The sequence below is a fragment of the Cynocephalus volans genome, chromosome 13 (assembly GCF_027409185.1).
Source record: "Cynocephalus volans isolate mCynVol1 chromosome 13, mCynVol1.pri, whole genome shotgun sequence".
Lineage (NCBI taxonomy): Eukaryota > Metazoa > Chordata > Mammalia > Dermoptera > Cynocephalidae > Cynocephalus > Cynocephalus volans.
The window spans coordinates 54,575,442-54,591,127 of NC_084472.1; positions in this window are offsets into that span (position 1 = coordinate 54,575,442).

Genomic DNA, 15,686 nt, shown 5'->3' on the forward strand with positions numbered 1-15,686 from the left:
TGTTCCCATTCAGCTGTCATGGTGCTCTGGCAAGTTCTCAGGACTCCCTTGGGTTGGCTCTTTCCCAGGGTGGCTGTTGTACAGCACCATCTCCTGCCATCTCTTGCACTAACATTTTGCTGAAGTGATTATAAGAAGTGGGCAAAGGTTTCCGGATTACTAGGTGGTAATCTCCTCCACATCAGGAACTGAGTCTTGCTCAGCATTTTATGTCCGGGACCTGAGTGTTGGCCTGGCCCCAAAGAGATGCATGAAGTCTCAGTTTAAGGATGGACAATGCTATGATTATTGTGCGTCCCCACAACTGCTCTTTCATGCAGGAGCTCCCACAGGGTCCTGTTGTTTTGCTTAAGTAAACATACATAGTCAGGCTTCTAGATGCCACAATTAAATTGCTCAGTTGATGGGAATAAAGATCAATATGCTAATGGCCATTCATTCGTTTTACAAATATTTACCAAGTGTCTTACTGTGTGTCAGGTTGCGCTAGGTGCCACCTACGTAAAACTTCATGGTCCCTGATAGAGGAATATATTGTTTGGAGCAGGGCTTCTCACACCCTAACATGAACATGAGTCACCCAGGGATCTTGTTAAAATCAGATTCTATTCTGTAGCTCTGGGCTGAGGCCCAAGATTCTGCATTTCTAACAAAACCCCTGCTGATGCTGAAATGAACTCGAGTAGAAAGGGACACTGCTGGTCCTTGAAGTGTGACCACGGGACTAGTAGCTTCCGGGACCACCTTGGGAGCATGTTAGAAATGCAAATTCTTGGGCCCCTGCCCAGAACTACTGTATCAGAAACTCTGGGTATGGAGCCCAGCAAGCAGGCCATCCTGGGGATTCTGATGCAGGCTGCAGCACAGGCCCCCTGGTCTGGAGCAGAGCTCCTCAAGCTAGGTTGCATATTAGCATCACCTGGGGGGGCTTTTAGACAATGCAAGTTTCCAGCCCAGACTCTGCAGGTGGGGTCTGGCCTCAGGAATCTTATTTTGAAACTCCCCAGGTGATATTGAAGAACAGCCAGGTGGAAAGCCATTGAGCTATAAGAAAACTGCCAGATAAGCAGACAAATACAGTCCAAAATATAATGGCTGCTACTATCTAGAAACAGCTGGTCTGAGGAAGTCAGGAGGTGTTCTCTGAGGAGGGAACACATTTGAGCCACTTCTTGAATTTAGTTAAAGGGTTTGCCCCATATACAAATAGGGACAGAGCATTCTGGCAGAGGGCTATGTAAATGCATGGAGGTGGCGGGCAGCAGCCAGGGTATGGGGCCAGAGCAGGGGATGGAAGGAATGGGGCTAGGTAGGGCTGGCATCAGAGTGGTGGGCAGGGGGCAGGCTGTGTCTTATGTGCCATGAGTGAAGGCAATGGGCACATTTAACCTGGGGCAAGTGGAGAGAAGATAACTGCCTCCAGAAATCTGAACACTGTCTCTCATTAATCACGGCCAAGATGATGGCAAAGAGCCTTCTCATTGGCCTCCTGCTCCGGACTTTCCACCGTCTTCCACACTGCTGCCCCATGACATGCTAGGATCACGATCCTCCCAGATGGAAAGTTTTCACAGTTCGGAAGATGGAATCAAGGCCCTTCAAGGTTTGGGGCCTGCTTTCCTCTTCCGTCTGCCTTCTTCCCACACTCCAGCCTACTGGGTCTACACTCAGTGACTGGCAATTCCCCAGGCGTCCCGCAGGCTCTTTCTCGCATCCACCACTGGCTCACTCCTTCCCAATTTGGGTTGATAACTATTAGGGGCTGAATTGTGTCGCCCCACAAAATGATATGTTGGAGTCCTAACCCCCAGTACATCAAAATGTGACCTTATTTGGAAATAGGGTATTTACGGAGGTAATCAAGTTAAAATGAGGTCATTAGGGTGGGTCCTCATTCAATATGATTGTGTCCTTATAAAGAGGGGAGATTTGGATACAAAGACAGACACATATACAGGGAGAATGTCCTGTGACAACCTTGGTCTTAGACTTCCAGCTCCAGAATTGTGAGATGATGAATTGCAATTGTTTAAGTCACCCCGTTTGTGGTACTTTGTCATGGCAGCGCTGGGAAACTAACAGAGTGACCCTGGGTTTTGTTTCTAAAGCCCCTCCTGTTGCTCTGTGTTACTGCCTATGATCTTACCTGCTTGCCCAGCCTCGTCTTAGGAAAAGGGCTCCATCTCTCATCGCTACCTCTCCAGCACCTAACTTAGGACCCAGCACATGATAAGTGGTTAATGGATGGTTGAGGATTGGAGAAGGGAGAAGGTGTGTTCTGAGGAAGAGAAATAGGATTATTCTGGGCTATTTCAGCAAGTGCCATCAGAACCAGGGATGGAAGCCAGAATGCCCACCTGGAAGCCCTTGGCAGATTCCTTCTCTTTATAAGATGCTACCATCGTAATATATCCCATCTGTCTCCTGAGATAGCTGTGAAAAATAAAAATATTTATTAAGGACAGATCGTTTGAGGCACTGGGATAATGAATACGAAAGTATTTAATAAGTATAACATTGAAAACCATAACATACCATGATTTCCTTTCACTTCAACCAAACCATAGCAGAGAAATGGATGGAAGACGGAGACAGGTTAAGAATTAGGGCCAAGTTCTAGCAAATATTTTTTACAGGACAAGATCTTTTCCTCCCTCCTTCCCTCCCTCCCTCCCTCTTTCCCTCCCTTCCTTCCTTCCCAGCTGGCCAGTACAGGGATTGAACCCTGGACCTTGGTGTTATAAGCACCGCTCTCTAGCAAACTGAGCTGATTGGCCAGCCAAGACAAGAATTTTTACAGTACTCCCTGGAATGATGATAATAACCAGGCGCTACCGAGCACATGCTATGTACTAAATACTTTAGGTTCATTATGTGCATTATCTCGTTTAATCCATTCAGGTACCCAGTAAGGTGGGTACTGCTATTATTCCTACTTGAGAGACAAAGGAAATTAGGCTTAAGTAGCCCGTCCAAGTGGCAGGGCGAAGCCATGGCTGGGCCACAGTTGGAGTCCTTGCCTCTGAGGCCATCCTATTAACCAGCACAGCATACCACTGGACGGAGGGGGAGGGAAGCCACTCTGTTGCCCACCTCTCCCCCTTCCTCATTGGCTGTATTTGCAACAGTCTTGCTTCTCCAGCAGGGGAGCAGCTATAGACCAGAAGAAATAGGCAACAGTAGACAATAGACACGGATACTTGATTGTTCTGACCGCTTTTTAGAACTCCTAGGCAGGAGCAGACAGGTTGGGCGGCTAGCAACTTGCGGGTCACTGGCCCTTCAACACGGTGCCAATGGTCCAATGCCCAAGCTAAGGGAAGACAGCCAGCTAAGCCCTTTGCTCTTACCCCATCAGGCTGTGCAGCAGCTTTAAGGCCACTGCCTGTTTGCTAGGCCAGGCATTAGACAGAGTGATCCTGACTGCAATCTCTTTTTGTACATCTCTAGCAATTTTGGGCAGGCGCTTGATGTAGAGGAAGCCCCGAGGGCCTAAGAGACCAATGAACTTCCTGGCTCTGCCACTCACAGCCACGTAGTTTTAGGCAAATTGCTTAATTTCTCTGAGTATCTGTCTTTTCCTGTGTAAAAAGAGGATTTTTAAAAATCTATCTTGCAATACAGTTGCATCAACTAGAGAGAGGATGTGTTGACCACAACACTTCGCTGGAGACCAAAAGGTGGTAACAATTATTATCCAGTAATTATAAAGGCTGGGTCAGCTCTGACCATTCCCTCTAATTCTTCATAATGTGGAAACACTACATTCACCTTTCACTTTATCCACCCAATAAATAATGAATACCTTCTCTGTCCTGAGCACAGAGCTGGGCACTGGGGGCTCTAAAGACTAGGGCATAGATCCCTCCTGCAGACAGTTTAAGTCTCTAGCAGAGGAGATAAGACTTGTACTACAAGGCTGTAAACCAAGGCAGAAAGAGATGAGTATGTTTTCAATAGATAAAGTTGGCTGGTAAACAGGCTTCCAGGTCTGGGTCCTACAGAGGGAAGGTCTTAAATAGCGTGTAATTAGTGAAATAAAAGACAGGGCAACTGGACCTGGTTATCTCTGAAGTGCTGACAGACATCTGGCATAAATATAAAGAAGAACCCTGGAGTTCTCTGGTCCCTGGGGCACATTTGGCCCGAGCTGGGCCCCGTGTAATTAGCATCAGGACCAGGTCTCTTTGGCTATAATCACAGTGGTTTTTGGAAGTTCTTAAATGTTTATGCCCCCCCATCTGATGGACACAGACATACATCTGGCAAAAGGCAACCATCGCCCCCACATATACTAGTAAGAGCCTCTTTGTCTCATTGAGAAAGAAGCACTGTTCAATTAAGCACACCCTTCCCAGTACCAAGAGGAAAGGAGTCTACACTTGGCACTCTCCTTTAAAAAGTTTCAGGTCTCATTGAGAAAGAAGCACTGTTCAATTAAGCACACCCTTCCCAGTACCAAGAGGAAAGGAGTCTACACTTGGCACTCTCCTTTAAAAAGTTTCAGATGCACAGAAGATATTTAGGGCTGTGAAAATACTGTGTGTACTATGATAGTGGATACAAGTCAAGATACATTTGTTCAAAACCACAGAATAAACACCAGCAAGAGTGACCCCTAATGTTAACTGTGGACTTTGGGTGAGAATGCTGTGTCAATGTAGGTTCACCAATTGCAACAAATGTGCTACTCTGGTACCTACAGGGGAGGCTGTGCACGTGGGGGCAGAGGATATATGGGAAATCTCTGTACCTTCCTCTTAATTTTGCTGTGAACCTCAAACTGCTTTTTAAAACAATAGTCTTTAAAAAGAAGTTTCAGACTTCGAGGAGAGGAGACAATCAGAAGTCAGTTCTGTCCATAACCATTACATAGATACCCACAGTGGAAAGTCCAAACCAGCTGGAAACGATTTACACAAAGCCAGTTTTTTTTTGTATATTCCAAAGAATCCTGCACCTGCAGAGTCTTAACCACAACAATGAACCAAGGTCCTGGGAAGCTTCTGGGGCTGTTGTTGCTCTGGTGTGTATTCACCTTCAGTTGAATGGGAAGTGTTTTTCTATGAGGGTAAACAAACTCTCTGGTAAACAAAGTTTGTATTACAGATGGGATTATTCTCTCATTCCTTGCTTTTCAAAACCAGCCGAGGAAAGGCATATGTTATCTAGCAATAATTGACTTTATGACAAAAAACTGAACAAAGGCCAAGGCAAGAGTTAAATATGTATGTCAGTAGGTTAAAAAAATTTCCAAACTAAAGTATTGAATTCTAAGATGTTCTTAGAAAAACACACAATTTTAAAATTGTACGAGCGAGACAAGGCAGATAAAAAACAAACAAACCCTAATCATGTGTTATCTGGAAAGTGATTGTGTGACTACCTAGATGCCTATGAATAAAAGGAACTTGAGAACTACTATAAACATACTTATTATGACAATACTATTGTTAGAAAAGGAATAGAAGTTTGGAGTTGGTATTCCGGCTAAACTATAGAATTAAGCATCAATAAAATTCTAAAATTATAGAAGATAGCCTGAGATAGTTAAGTTATACAAAACTTCACCAACTAAAAGTTATACTGACTGATAACACCAAGGTCCAGCGTTCTATCCCTATACCAGCCAGCTGCCAAAACAAAAACGAAAACAAACAAAAAAATGCCAGTCCAAAAATGAGTTGTTTTTATCCTCAGCAATACGGACTTCCACAATCATGTCCTTTCTCTACCTCTCTGGGAGTCTTCAGCTTTGCATCACAGAAGTCTCCAACCTTGTCACCTCAGCTAGTGAGTAATTCAGGGTCAGGCTAGTATAAAGTGTGGCTTTTCTCTACATGCACTGCCATGCCGCCCAGTGTTTACCACCCTAGCCTCAGAGTGGTTTAGCATTCATACTATGTAATGTTTTTCTATCCTAACTATGGCATAAAAGAACAAAGATGTCTCTCTTATGCCGCTTTAGTTAGCATTAGAGCTTTTCAGAGTATTCTACAAGGTTATGCCATGTCAACACCATCCAGCAGGCCTATCTATTTTCCTGTCATACAACTGCTGTCTCCCTGGTCTCTCCACACCCCTTCTGCACTATCTTTCTTCCCTTTACGTTAACCTCACCATTAGATAAGTCTGATCACAATTTGGCATCACAGTAAAAATGGCAGATAACATAGAGACAACAAAGGGAAGATATATATGTGCACCCCTTGTAACCACATAGAGATTCAACCACACTTTTTCTTTTTTAAGAGGCTGGCTGGCAGGTACGGGGATCTGAGCCCTTAGACCTTGGTGTTATAACCCTGCCCTCTAACCAACTGAGCTAACTGGCCAGCCTCAACCACAGTTCTCTAATGAGTACTTGATTTAATGAAGTCACCCTTTCCTTCCAAGGTAGTGGAGGATCTGAGTCTTATCAGGAAAGTTTCAAGCAGCAGAGACTGTTTTGTTTACCTAATTCTGTTTAGAATGTTTAACGTGTATTTTATAGAGTACTATTAGTAGTTCCAGGCTCAAGAATGAAGAAAAAGACATTGGCCATGACCTTTGCATTCCAGTTATTTGCTGTTGCAGGTGATAGTTGTTTTGGGGCTTTGACAGCAGGAAAGCAGCAAAACTCACTACCCAGAAAAGTGAATGGATACATGCTGAACGGCATGCAGGAAGTTTTCCAAGTAATCAGAAAATGTTAAATGAAAGTGTTGTTAGTAGGCTCATGACAAAAGTGCAGCACATAATGACAAAGGTCAAACAGGGAGACTTTATCTGGCATGAATGTGTTGAGCCTATGTACTTGCAACAAGTGTAAAAAGGAGGTATTTCCTGGTATGGCTGCTAACATTGAGATAATGTACAGTTTTCAATGGAAACGTGTAAAGTGAGATGGGAAACATCATGTTCTTATTACTTATGTGCCTACATTTTAATGACACATAGAAGTATAAATGATGACATCACACATAGCTAGGTATAGCTGTGAAAGCTGCAGGATTCTGAATCCAGAGCTTGAAAATAGTGAGATGCAAAATTCCAAGTTTTGAGACTTTGAGCATTGTAGATAAGGTTTACCATATGAAAATAATTTATTTTCTATGTTGATCTGGTTGCATGATGAGTGAAATGCACCGGTCTCTGATTGCTGGCAGTGGGGGTGAGGGGAGAGGGTACGATTTGGAGCCAAAACATCTTTGACTGTAGAACTCCAGATTAAGGGGAAAAAGCACATTTCTATGATATCGCACAGTATTATATGTATTTAATTCTTTGTTCTCACCCATGCATCACACGGGTAAATCAAAGTAGAAACAAAATGCACTCAATCTATGGCAATCTCCAGGTGTTCCTCAAGAGCATTGAATATGAATGTTGTTTCCTGGATTCGCTTCTAGCCACTCTCCTCTTATAGCATTTTTACTTTTTTTTTTTTTTTTTTTGGCAGCTGGGCAGTATAGGGATTGGAATCCTGGACCTTTGTGTTACCTGCTCCATGCTCTAACCAACTAAGCTAACTGGCCAACGCCCTTACAACCAGCCTTTTTTAACATAAGCCCAGACTCATACAGCTGAAGACACCATAAATAGATTAATACTAGCATGAAAATGATTCATGTTTTGTGCTGGCTTGTTTTGCTATTTCCTGGGATTTGTTTTGTCTTGGTATTGATCATAAACTGTTTGGAAAGTTTTTTCTGCCTCCCGCCCTACCCCCACCCCCCACCTTGGTGTTTACCTCTGAACAAAAGCAAAGATTGCACAGTCTCAGGCATCATCACCAGACTTATCACATACAATTTAAAATACAATTCAAAGTATTTGCAACAGATATGATTTAAAAAGTGTCTATATTCTTCACATTCTTTTTCTGGATCTTGTTGTAAATGTGTATGAAAATATAAAGAGCTCTTGCAAATCAATTTTTAAAAATGTCCAGCAGAAAAATGAACCAAGCACATGACTAAACAATTTTCAAAAGAAAAATAAAAACTGTAAATAAACATCATAAAAGTTTGGTTTTAATAAGAGTAAAGGAAATGTGGAGTATAAGAGGGAAACACTTTTTGTTTTCTTTTCAAATTGACAAATATTAAAAAGAAAGACAATACAAGTGTAGCAGAGAACTGTGAAAACATATTTTCATTCACTGCTGGTGGGAATTTAAAGGGGCATAACCTACATGGGGGGCAGTTTGTTTCAAATTGTTTTCCTCTGGGGAGAGAAAGAAAGAAGTAGCTGCATGGATGACCTTAACAGTGTAAAAGAAAATATTGGAAGAAAACAGTGGAACGTATTTTTATAAGTTTGGTGGAGGTAGGACCTGCTTAGAATAGCACCAAAGCTAAAACTTATAAAGGGAAAGAGACAAATCTGACTACCTAAAAAATTAAAATTCTAAACGGCAAAAATGTATCATAGAGTAAATGCAAACCTCAAACTGGAGAAAATAATTTTTGCAGTGCAGATGAGAGATAAACTGTTGGGGAAGGATTGCTGATCATGTATTCTCAAATACCATTAGAGGGAATGTAAATGCTATACAAACTTTCTACAGAGTAACATATAAGAAATTAAAATGTGTTTGATTCAACAATCCCACTTAGTTTACCTATTCATATATACTTATAGAAGTATGTTAAGATACCTATGTTTATGAAATTCTACCATTCGCAACAACACGGATGAGCTTGGAGAAACTTATGTTGAGTGAAATAAGCCACACAGAGGGAAAAATACTGCATGTCCTCACTCATAAGTGGGAGCTGAGAGAGAAAGAAGGAAGGAAAGAAAGACCACAGCGGTGCACTGGACTTGCGGAGGGAGAGAACATATACCCAAGGTTGCAGAGTGGGCTGGGGGGAGGGTGGAGGGGAAAGGAGGTCACAGATTAATTGGGTGGGGGACATGGGGAATAATCACAGTTTGTGGTCATGGGCATGCTGCCACTATGGATCTGGCCATCACATCTTGAGCACCGGTAGCGATGGTCAGCTTTGTACCCCATGAATATGCATTACCAATAATAATGATAAAAAGAATATGCATAATAAAAAAACAAAATAAAAGCAAACCAAAAACATAAGAATTTACGTAACATTTTTCTTAATACTACTTGATTTTAAGACTATCAAAATTCGACATTATTAAATTTAAAAAAGATACGTATGTTCAAGTATGGCCTATTCTACATATATACATATATGTGCACATATATTTGTATATTAATATAAACAAGCCTCCAAAGTATATACTAAAAATAGTAAGAGTTATCTCTGAGAGTTATCTCTATTGAACGGGATAACACGGGATTTACTTCCCAATTCTTATATTTCTATGCTCATGAGTTTTCTAAACATACAACTAACAAACATGAATTATTTAATAATGACAAAAAATATATTTACATTTTAATAGGAAAAAAGTAGAAGGAGTATGTATTTTCCACATTCTTTCTACTATTTTGTATTTACCAAATTCATATAATGCACCCAACAACAATGCAACATTAGGGACAGTAAATGGTTTTGCCCAAATTTTATTTAAAAAGAGGAATGATGTAATTTAAAGATCACAAATGAGAGGGAAAAATTCATTTGACCAGCATCTATTAGGATTGTATGCATGCAACAGTTTTTAATGTATATCTGACTCATTTTTTATTGTAAATTTTCATTTTTTAAAACCAACATTGTTGTTAAAGAGAGAACATGCATTTTCAAGTAAGGAGAACATGTGGAAATAAAATGGAATTTCACCACTATAGAACTGGGTTAAAAGCATCTCAGTATTTGTAGTGGATTGAATTGTCCCCCCAAAACTCCCTGAAGCTTGAATCGTGTCCCCCAAGTTTTATGTGTTAGACACTTAGCCCCCACTGTGACTGTTAAGAGAGTGGGAAATCCCATTATGGTAATTGAAAGGTGGAGCCTTGAAGAGATGATTGGGTTGTAGGACCCTGCAGTAGGGAATGAATTAAAAATGGTGGTTAGGGGTGTGGTTCTGAGGGCTTTAAAAGAAGGGGAGAGTCTGTCTCATTCTCTCTCTGCTCTCTCTGCTTCTACCATCTTGCAATGTGAGTGAGACCCCTGAGTCACTGTCGCCACCAGCACATGGACTTTGGACTTCCTAGCCTCAAAAACTGTATGCAATAAATTTCATTTTCTTTATAAATCACCCAGTTCCGTGTATTCTGTTATAAGCAACACAAACGGACTAATACAATATTAATGAGAAATACCTGTTTAATGACATGAGAGTGGAGTGAGGTAATAAATACGTAAGTTAAGAAAAGGGCCACATGAGCAGGTATCCCATAATAATATATATATATTTTTGGCTGCTGGCAAGTATGGGGATCTGAACCCTTGACCTTGGTGTTATGACACTGTGCTCTAAGCAACTGAGCTAACTGGCCAGCCTTCTTGATAAATTTTGATGAAGATTTTTGCTGTGAAAATTTCTCTTATTGTAACCTGAAGACGGAGTGTTCTTTTTTCAAAATATTTTTGACTATGCAGATGAGGAATTTGATACTTAAAGAGAATAAACAAAACTCAAGTCTTGCAAATAAGTATTCAACGATGTGTTAATTGCCCTGAAGTCCAGAAACATTAGGTAACCTGCCCAAGATCTCACACTGAGTTAGAGACAAAGTCAGGACCAGATGCCAAGACTCTTAATCCTAAACTATGTCCCTTCACTATTTTATGAAATGACTTTAAACCCGGAATTCTATTCCTCTTTAAAACTTAGTGTTTTTAGTTATAGTCTCTCACTATTTTCTTCTGTTTCTTTTAAAAACTTAATAAGTTATATACATTTTAGCAACTATTTCTGAAAATTTTAAAGGCATTAAAATTTATTTTTCTTGAAATGTTGTTAATAACTTGTTCTTAATCTTATACTATTTAAAAAATCTAGAATTCTTAATAATTTGCCTTCTTTGAATAATTAACTACATTGCTTTTTGCTAATTCTTTCAATGCCATTGTTAGTATTAAAATAGAGTTCAAGTCATTCGAATAAGCCATGTCCAGCTAGGAGATCTCTCCTAATATTGAACCTTATGACATGAGGCCTTTATAATCAAAACTTTGGCTTCACTCTTAATTCTTTTAAAACAGTCAGGCACAAATCTCCAGGTTTCTTCTTTGCATCTGGGTAGGGCAGGAAATGACTGTTGTTGATCTAAAAATAACCAGGTTGTATTCTTATATTTATACAAACATGTAGAAATGAGTATCTGTAGGTATTATGGAAACTTCAGTCTGTTAGAAAACAGTACAGATTCTGTTCCAAGGTTGTGTTCTCTATCTTCCTCAAGAATCCTGGAAAATGATGAAAAAAAGCTTGGAAAGTTTTCACACATAGGCAGAAGAGGGCACAGGACTGATTCTCACTTTAGATGCTATTCAGATAACTCTACTCTTCTGTGAGATAAATCCTCTTAGGACAAATCTCTAAATGGGTATAATTCCATTATAAATTATTACAGCTTTTTCATTACAATGTCTGCGTGGAATGACACTTTGACACTTTCCCAGAATGCTCCAACTGAAGACTGAATACACAACAAGCAACTCATAATCAAAATATAAACTACAATAAGTCCTGTTACTTTTATAAAGTTGTTTTGGGGTTTACAAAGTGATTTTACACATATTTGGTAAATCAACCAAAAGAAATTACTTCAGTTGATTTGTTTTCGAATGGTTTGGACTTCACCTTACTTGGTGGAATTCATAAGCTACTGAAGTGATCCACCATCAGACTTCAGCCTTTCTCATGCAAGCATAACACAACAACCATCATCTCAGACTTACCGCTAATATTCAAGTTTAGACGTAGATCTCCTCTCTTTAAGAGCTGCCTGAGAGAAATCCATGAAAATAGACTTGAGTGGTGATATGGGTCAGCGCAAAGATACTCAGTATAAGGAAATTGCTTGAAATTCAAAATTAAAACATTTGTTTTTGTCCCCTCCCCCCAGCTTTATTGAGATATAATTGACAAATAAAAATTGAATATATTCAAGGTACACAACATGCTGACTTGATATACAGGCCAGTTAGCTCAGTTGGTTAGAGGATGGTGCTAATAACACCAAGGTCCAGTGTTTGATCCCTGTACCAGCCAGCCGCCCATCCCCCCAAATACATTGCATAGTGATAACACAAATTAATTAACATATCCCAACACCTCACCACACAGTTACCATTTTGTGCATGTGTGTGAGTGTGTCTGTATATGTGTGTGATGACACTTAAGATCTATTCTGGCAAATTTCAAGTAAACAACACAGTATCATTAACTATAGTCACTACATCAGACCTCCAGAACTTATTCATCTTATAACTTAACAGTTTGTACCCTTTGGCCAACATCTCCCCATTTTCCCTCCCACCCCCTGGCCCCTGGCAACCACCATTCTACTTTCTGCTTCTGTGAGTCCAATTTTCTTAGAATCCACATACAAGGGTACTTCAAAAAGGTTGTGAAAAATAGAATTAAAAGATAATGCAAATCTTCCAATGAACTATTTGAAGTGCCTTCCTATAAGTGAGATCATGTGGTGTTTGTCCTTCTGTGTCTGTCTTATTTCACTTAGCATAATGTCTTCCAGTTTCCTCCATGTTTATCTGTCCCACTTTTACTAGCTATGTAGCCAAGGGCAATTTTCATATCTTGGAAACTGAAACAATACTTATTTAACAGGGTGGCAGTGACAATTAAGACACTATATGAGATTTGTGCCCCTGAGATTATTACAACCTTACCCATTTATATTATCCTAGTTATCCTAGAAACTATGTGTATAAAAAACAAAAAGAGGAGATATATTTGCTGAATAACAATATAGAACTAAGAACTTGTGACTTAAAAACAATAAACAAATTCTCAGCCAGAAATAGAATCTCAGAGAGATTACCCTCCCACTGGAAAATGACATCAGAAACCACAGCCACAAAGGATATTCTCAAGATACAGGAACTGAAGGAGTCCCGGGGTGGTTCTAGAAATCTCAAAAAGGAGAGTCTGTTATGCTAGCCATGACGATTCAGTCCCAAATGGTCAGAATTTTGTGCTCCAGTCCCAATGTTCTTTCCAGATAGGACAGTGTCCTTCAACTCCATCAGAAATATTTAACATATTATGTATACAGGTTATGACACTGCAGTAAAAAAAAGTCTGAAATCAGAGAAATCATAGAGACAGCATATTTAATTTTATCGATTTATCCTAAGGTAAAGTCACACTTTTTGGGGAAGGGGCGAGTTTTTTCTCTTCCTCTTTTACGTAGATGAATATCCAAGGAACTAAGAATAGATGACTTCCTTTTTTCACTACATCTTGCCCAATCAAGAAACCATTTTATTACAGAAACATTCCCTGGCCTCCCAGATGTCATTTCTCTGTTTATATTTCTTGACTTTGGTTAGAAATATATTGACTTGTTTAAAATTATTTCTAGGCTTCTGAGAAAGCATAGTATTTCATTTACAAGATATCACTTAACTCGATATCAGAAATAATTCCCTTTTATAACTATTTCCATTTGCCCTGGTAATTGTGCATGCCTGTTTGTATGTTAGAGTGTGTCAGCCAGATGATCTTGGACATTGTGACCAAATTTTCACACAAAACCACAACTCTGTTCCAGAATCTAAGCAAACCCCTTTTATCATTGAGACTTGTATAGTGCTGAGATTGGAAGTTTATGAAAAATAAATTCAGGTGAGATGGAAAATCCATTTACATATCTTAAGATCCAAAGAAATGCAAAATCAAGAGACCAACTAAGGTAGGAATTGCAGATGCCCATGGGTAGAAGAGAATGAAAGAGAAGTCACAACAGGCTATGGGACCTGCAAGTCATGAAGCCCCAGTTCTGGACTATAAATAAGGCACACAATATTCCATCGGAGTGTCTGAAAGGACCCCAGTGGGCATTCCAACCACCAAAATTACATGGGAAGATTAACCCCAAATTCATGTAGTTTGAAAAGGTAGTTTCCTTTGTGAGTAATAGCTTTCAACTAAGAGAAGAATGTGAATTAGGCATAGAAATGTTTAAGAGAATGAAATCTTTAGGATTAATATTTTGTGAACAGAGTGTCTACATTTATATTCTATATATGTTTAAGAAGGTAGGATGTCTAAAAAATTTGGACCTGCATGTTATTCTGTGTAGCTGGTGTTTAAGAAAATTAGGCTTAATTTTAAACTGTAGTTACTAGGGCAACTACTCCCCACTCCAGTCTGGCTCAGCAGACCACAAAGCCCCTATTCTCCATCTATACCCACATCTTCTAGTATAAAAGTAATCTAAACAGTGAATCGGATCAGAACAGTTCAAGGTCTAGTCAAAGGGGCATCATTTAAGCCCCCACTGCATGACCATACAAAAGGTGGGTCATTTGAAAGGTACATCCATTGATGCCCACAGTTAACAATAAGCCAGCTTCCCTCCCCTCAAAAAGTGCTTAATTAATCACTACTGCTCATCCACAGAGGTAATTAACATTAGACATCCCGTTTTTTTTTTGGTGGCTGGACCATGTGGGGATCCAAAACCCTTGACCTTGGTGTTACAAGGCTGCGTTCTAACCAGCTGAGCTAACCAACCAGCCTACATGTTTCTTTAGTTGTTTTACAGAAGCTCTTAAAACATTCAAAATTTGTTAAACCTGTCTACTGTTTGTGGATTTTGTTAGGATTGGGAACAAGTCATACTTCCTACCCACTTTCTTCCATGAAAATGACAAAAATAAAACAAGACCAAAATCTTCCTTTTGCAAATAAGACCAAATCAAAATAAGAAAAGGACGAGAAAACAAAACTTTTACACATCTCAACAGGTGCCAAAGGTTTTTTGGTTTGTCTTTGGTTTGGGTTTTGAATAGTTTCTGTTTTTAACTACTAAATGCATGCAGTATTTTAAATCCTAATGTATTTTCTTGTTTCCAATTGCTCTGGAAATGTTCTGACTTCAGTATGTTATGGGCACGACAATGCCACACAGATTCTCTTCAATTGCATGTCCTTAGTTTAAAAAAGGTAACAGTGAGAGACGCTAGACAGAGATGCTTAAACTGACTGTAAGAAGCATAGGAATCACCTGGAAATCTTGTTAAAATGCAGATTCTGACTCCGTAGGTCTGGGGTGGAGCCTGAGATTCCGCATTTCTAACAAGCTCCCAGAAGGTGCAGATGGTCTCGGTCTCCTGATCTCATACTGAGTAGCAAGGATGGTAGCAGTGAGTTAGATCAGCCAAGAACGAGAAAGGTTAGTTTTGCTCTGGAGGCAAAAGTGTATAAGGCAACCTCTGACAAGAAAGTAAGTGCATCCTGGGTATGGGATTCTCTTTCCTTAAAAAACACTGGGAGAAGGGGTGCGATTTTTTTTACCAAGTCACAAACACTGATAAATCTCTTTTATATTTGAATTTTTCCCCCTTTTCTTGGATCTCTGTCATTCAAATGTATTAATGGTGATTCCCCTGGAGATTGCCTGGATCCTTTAAAATTTGGGAAAGAGAAAAGGTGGGATCGTTGGGATTCTATTCCCAAGGTGGGATCTAGCAAATTTTAACCTAGCAGCTGTTTATTTAAATTTCTCTGGGAATGAAACTTTAGTGCAGGGGGGCTTGAGTTTTGAGGCTAAGATGAAAGAAAGCACTGGTTGAAGA